The 6,000-nt window shown below is 51.1% G+C and overlaps 2 protein-coding genes across 4 annotated transcripts in view; one reads left to right on the top strand and one right to left on the bottom strand.

Moving 5' to 3' along the window:
• The window catches only part of LOC144596430 (uncharacterized), a 336,471-nt gene that overhangs the window by 239,347 nt on the left and 91,124 nt on the right, over nt 1-6,000 (top strand). The window lies entirely within an intron of this gene.
• The window catches only part of syndig1 (synapse differentiation inducing 1), a 40,117-nt gene that overhangs the window by 29,986 nt on the left and 4,131 nt on the right, over nt 1-6,000 (bottom strand). The window contains exon 1 of one of the 3 annotated variants that reach the window (XM_078405748.1): nt 2,962-2,976. The exons of the other annotated variants lie outside the window; for them this stretch is intronic. The gene's annotated coding sequence lies outside the window, so the exon portion shown is untranslated. Of the gene's footprint in view, nt 1-2,961; nt 2,977-6,000 lie in introns of those variants that run through there. 3 annotated transcript variants of the gene reach the window in all.

The raw sequence follows: 6,000 nt of genomic DNA on the forward strand, positions 1-6,000 counted from the left end.
GTCCCAGGGTGGAAATGTCAAAAACTACGAGGATGTTGCCAGGACTAGAGGGTGTGAGCTACAGGGAGAGGTTGAGTAGGCTGGGTCTCTATTCCATGGAGCGCAGGAGGATGAGGGGAGATCTTATAGAGGTGTACAAAATCATGAGAGGAATAGATCGGGTAGATGCACAGAGTCTTTTACCCAGAGTAGGGGAATCGAGGACCAGTGGACATAGGTTCAAGGTGAAGGGGAAAAGATTTAATGGGAATCCGAGGGGTAACTTTTTCACACAGAGGGTGGTGGGTGTATGGAACAAGCTGCCAGAGGAGGTAGTTGAGGCTGGGACTATCCCATCGTTTAAGAAACAGTTGGACAGGTACATGGATAGGACAGGTTTGGAGGGATATGGACCAAGTGCAGGCAAATGGGACTAGGGTAGCTGGGACATTGTTGGCCGGTGTGGGCGAGTTGGGCCGAAGGACCTGTTTCCACACTGTATCACTCTATGAAGGGCCTGTTTCCCCACTGTGACTCTATGAAGGGCCTGTTTCCACACTGTATCACTCTATGAAGGGCCTGTTTCCACACTGTATCACTCTATGACTCTATGAAGGGCCTGTTTCCACACTGTATCACTCTGTGACTCTATGAAGGGCCTGTTTCCACACTGTATCACGATGTGACTCTATGAAGAGCCTGTTTCCACACTGTATCACTCTGTGACTCTATGAAGGGCCTGTTTCCACACTGTATCACTCTGTGACTCTATGAAGGGCCTGTTTCCACACTGTATCACTCTATGACTCTATGAAGGGCCTGTTTCCACACTGTATCACTCTGTGACTCTATGAAGGGCCTGTTTCCACACTGTATCACTCTATGACTCTATGAAGGGCCTGTTTCCACACTGTATCACTCTATGAAGGGCCTGTTTCCACACTGTATCACTCTATGACTCTATGAAGGGCCTGTTTCCACACTGTATCACTCTATGAAGGGCCTGTTTCCACACTGTATCACTCTATGAAGGGCCTGTTTCCACACTGTATCACTCTATGAAGGGCCTGTTTCCACACTGTATCACTCTGTGACTCTATGAAGGGCCTGTTTCCACACTGTATCACTCTATGAAGGGCCTGTTTCCACACTGTATCACTCTGTGACTCTATGAAGGGCCTGTTTCCACACTGTATCACTCTATGACTCTATGACTAGAGGGCATAGCTATTAGGTGAGAGCAGGAACATTTAATGGAGGAGTGTCCTTTTCACACAGAGGGTGGTGGGTGCCTGGAGCACACTGCTGTTGGAGGCAGATACAACGGTGGTGTTTAAGAGGCTTTTAGACAGGTACAGGGATATGCATGGAATGACAACAGACAATAGGTGCAGGAGGAAGCCATTCGGCCCTTCGAGCCAGCACCACCATTCAATGTGATCATGGCTGATCATTCTCAATCAGTACCCCGTTCCTGCCCTCTCCCCATACCCCCTGACTCCGCTATCATTAAGAGCTCTATCTAGCTCTCTCTTGAATGCATTCAGAGAATTGGCCTCCACTGCCTTCTGAGGCAGGGAATTCCACAGATGGAGGGATATAGAAACAGAAACATAGAAAATAGGTGCAGGAGGAGGCCATTCTCTTTGAGCCAGCACCGCCATTCATTGTGATCATGCCTGATCATCCACAATCAGTAACCCGTGCCTGCCTTCTCCCCATATCCCTTGATTCCACTAGCCCCCAGAGCTCTATCTAACTCTCTTTTAAATTCATCCAGTGATTTGGCCTCCACTGCCTTCTGTGGCAGTGAAATCCACAAATTCACAACTCTCTGGGTGAAAAAGTTCCTTCTCACCTTAGTTTTAAATGGCCTCCCCTTTATTCTTAGTCTGTGGCCCCTGGTTCTGGACTCCCCCAACATTGGGAACATTGTTCCTGCATCTAGCTTGTCCAGTATAATTTTATATGTTTCTATAAGATCCCCTCTCATCCTTCTAAACTCCAGTGAATACAAGCCTAGTCTTTTCAATCTTTCCTCATATGACAGTCCCGCCATCCCAGGGATCAATCTTGTGAACCTACGCTGCACTGCTTTAATTACAAGGATGTCCTTCCTAAAATTAGGAGACCAAAACTGCACACAATACTCCAGATGTGGTCTTACCAGGGCCCTATACAACTGCAGAAGAACCTATACTGAAATCCTCTCGTTATGAAGGCCAACATTCCATTAGCTTTCTTCACTGCCTGCTGTACCTGCACGCCAACCTTCAGTGACTGGTGTACAAGGACACCCAGGTCTCGCTGCACCTACCCCTTACCTAACCTGACACCATTGAGATAATAATCTGTCCCTCTGCCTTTGCCGCCAAAGTGGATAACCTCACATTTATCTGTATTATACTGCATCTGCCACGCATCTGCCCACTCACTCAACCTGTCCAAGTCACCCTGCAACCTCCTAACATCCTCTTCGCAGTTCACACTGCCACCCAGCTTTGTGTCATCTGCAGATATGGGTCATGTGCAGGCAGAGGAGGTTAGTTTGGCCTTGTGTTTGTCTCTGACCTGTGGGCCGATGGCCCTGTTCCTGTGCTATAGACAGACACAAAAAGCTGGAGTAACTCAGCGGGACAGGCAGCATCTCTGGACAGAAGGAATGGGTGATGTTTCGGGTCGAGACCCTTCTTCAGACCCGAACGTCACCCATTCCTTCTCTCCAGAGATGCTGCCTGTCCCGCTGAGTTACTCCAGCATTTTGTGTCTATCTTCGGCTTAAACCAGCATCTGCAGTTCCTTCCCACACTGTACTGTTCTGTGTTGTATGTTCCTCTGTTTTATTTGTATAAAAAATAATTAATTTAATTACGATCACGATACAAAGCAAAACCGTGGCAACACGCCCGCTACCATCGTACAATATCACCAAATCATCTGGACACGAAACTTCAGACAATCCTTACAAATATACTAACTAACCTCTACATCTATGTCCCTCTCTAACACCACCCGGGCACGGACGGACGTAACCCCGGAAAAGGGGCAGGCAGCCGGCTCGGGCAGAGCCCTCTTCCGCCGGGCGCCGTGACTCGTGGATGGCCAGCTTGGCCAGGCCCAGGAGCAACCCAACCAGGACATCCTTGCCCCCCCCCACCCTCTCCCCTACGCACAGGGGGTCCACAGATGAGGGTGGTGGGTGTGAAGTGCAGCCAGAAGGCAAGGAGCAGCCCCTCTAGATATTGGAACAGGGGCTGCAACCTCACACACTCCATGTACACGTGGTACACAGACTCACACATTCCATGTACACGTGGACCACAGACTCACACACGCCATGTACACGTGGACCACAGACTCACACACTCCATGTACACGTGGTACACAGGCTCACACACTCCATGTACACGTGGACCACAGACTCACACACTCCATGTACACGTGGACCACAGACTCACACACTCCATGTACACGTGGTACACAGACTCACACACTCCATGTACACGTGATACACAGACTCACACACTCCATGTACACGTGGACCACAGACTCACACACTCCATGTACACGTGGAACACAGACTCTCCCAGCCCGCTAACGTGGCAGGCGGCTGGCGAGTCTGTGAACCAACCACACGAGGAACAGTTTGCAGGGGACTCCTCAGTGCAGTACCCCCCACCCCAGGCCCCCGATGTAGAGGGGCATAATCCATGCGTACAGGGACCCCCACTGTCCAGGGCAGGGTGTCCCGGCTCTACTTTCTCCACCATTGGGCCCTGTAATGAGTTTGGATGAAGTGCCACTGAAATGTTCATTCATTTCAATGAGCAATCTGACAGGGGACTTGATGAAGCAGCAGATTTGTTGTTCTCAATCCTTGCATTGACAATAGACAACAGACAACAGGTGCAGGAGGAGACCATTCGGCCCTTCGAGCCAGCACCGCCATTCAATGTGATCATGGCTGATCATCCACAATCAGTAACCCGTGCCTGCCTTCTCCCCATAGCCCCTAGAGCACTATCTAACATCGTCCCACCAGCCAACGCTAGATGTGTTCTGCAACCTGCGATCAATGGTGGCAGCCCAGCCCAGGAGTAATGGGTTCAAGACCATAGACAAATCCGTCCAAACCAGAGGCGTAGCTATGGGCACTCGCATGGGCCCTAGCTATGCCTGCCTCTTTGTCGGGTACGTCGAACAATCCCTGTTCCGGAAGTACACCGGCCCCATCCCCGAACTCTACCTCCGCTACATCGACGACTGCATTGGTGCTACCTCTTGCACCCATGCAGAACTCACTGACTTCATACACTTCACTTCCAATTTCCATCCTGCTCTTAAATAAACATGGACTATCATCATATCATATCATATATATACAGCCGGAAACAGGCCTTTTCGGCCCACCAAGTCCGTGCCGCCCAGCGATCCCCGTACACTAACACTATCCTACACCCACTAGGGACAATTTTTACATTTACCCAGCCAATTAACCTACATACCTGTACGTCTTTGGAGTGTGGGAGGAAACCGAAGATCTCGGAGAAAACCCACGCAGGTCACGGGGAGAACGTACAAACTCCTTACAGTGCAGCACCCGTAGTCAGGATGGAACCTGAGTCTCGAACCATCTCCGGCATCTCTCTCCCGTTTCTGGACCTCACCATCTCCATCACAGGAGACAGACTAGTGACGGACATTTACTATAAACCCACTGACTCCCACAGCTATCTGGACTACACTTCTTCCCACCCGGTCCCCTGCAAAAAGTCTATCCCCTACTCCCAATTCCTCCGTCTGCGCCGCATCTGCACCCGGGATGAGGTGTTTCACACTAGGGCATCAGAGATGTCCTCATTCTTCAGGAAACGGGGCTTCCCCTCCTCCATTATAGATGAGGCTCTCACTAGGGCCTCCTCTACATCCCGCAGCTCCGCTCTTGCTCCCCCTCCCCCCACTCGTAACAAGGACAGAATCCCCCTCGTTCTCACCTTCCACCCCATCAGCCAGCATATCCAACAAATCATCCACCAACATTTCCGTCACCTACAACGGGACCCCACCACTGGCCACATCTTCCCATCCCCTCCCCTCTCTGCGTTCCGCAGAGACCGTTCCCTCCGTAACTCCCTGGTCCACTCGTCCCTTCCTACCCAAACCACCCCATCCCCGGGCACTTTCCCCTGCAACCGCAGGAGATGCAACACCTGTCCCTTTACCTCCCCCCTCAACTCCATCCAAGGACCTAAACAGTCTTTCCAGGTGAGACAGAGGTTCACCTGCACCTCCTCCAACCTCATCTACAGTATCCTCTGTTCCAGGTGTCAACTTCTCTACATCGGCGAGACCAAGCGCAGGCTCGGCGATCGTTTCGCTCAACACCTGCGCTCAGTCCGCCTTAACCAACCTGATCTCCTGGTGGGTGAGCACTTCAACTCCCTCTCCCACTCCCCGTCTGACTTTCCTGTCCTGGGCCTCCTCCATTGTCAGAGTGCCTATCCCATAGTCTCTGAAACACCACTATCGTATCTGCCTCCACCACCAGTGGATATGTTTAAGGCAGAGGTAGATAGATTGTTGATTAGTACGGGCGTCAAGGGTTAAGGGGAGAAAGCAGGAGAATGGGGTTAGGAGGGAGAAATAGATCAGCCATGATTCAATGGCGTAGACGATGGGCCGAATGGCCTCATTCAACTATTCCTTATGACCATCCCAGGCAGTGCGTTCCAGGCACCCACCACCCTCTGTGTAAAACACACCCCCCGCACATCTCCTTTGAATTTTGCCGCACTCATCTTAAAGCTATGCCCGCTGGCCGTTGAATTTTCCATGCAGGGACAAAGGTTCTGACTGTCTACCCTATCTACACCTCTCATCATTGTGTGTACTTCTGTCACTGACTCAGTGGTTTCCAGGGAAAACCCAAAGTCCTTCCAACTGATGCAGCGGTAGAGTTGCTACCTTACAGCGAATGCAGCGCCGGAGACCCGGGTTCCATCACGGAGTCCAGCGATCCCC

Source organism: Rhinoraja longicauda, chromosome 9 (assembly GCF_053455715.1).
Source record: "Rhinoraja longicauda isolate Sanriku21f chromosome 9, sRhiLon1.1, whole genome shotgun sequence".
Classification (NCBI taxonomy): domain Eukaryota; kingdom Metazoa; phylum Chordata; class Chondrichthyes; order Rajiformes; family Arhynchobatidae; genus Rhinoraja; species Rhinoraja longicauda.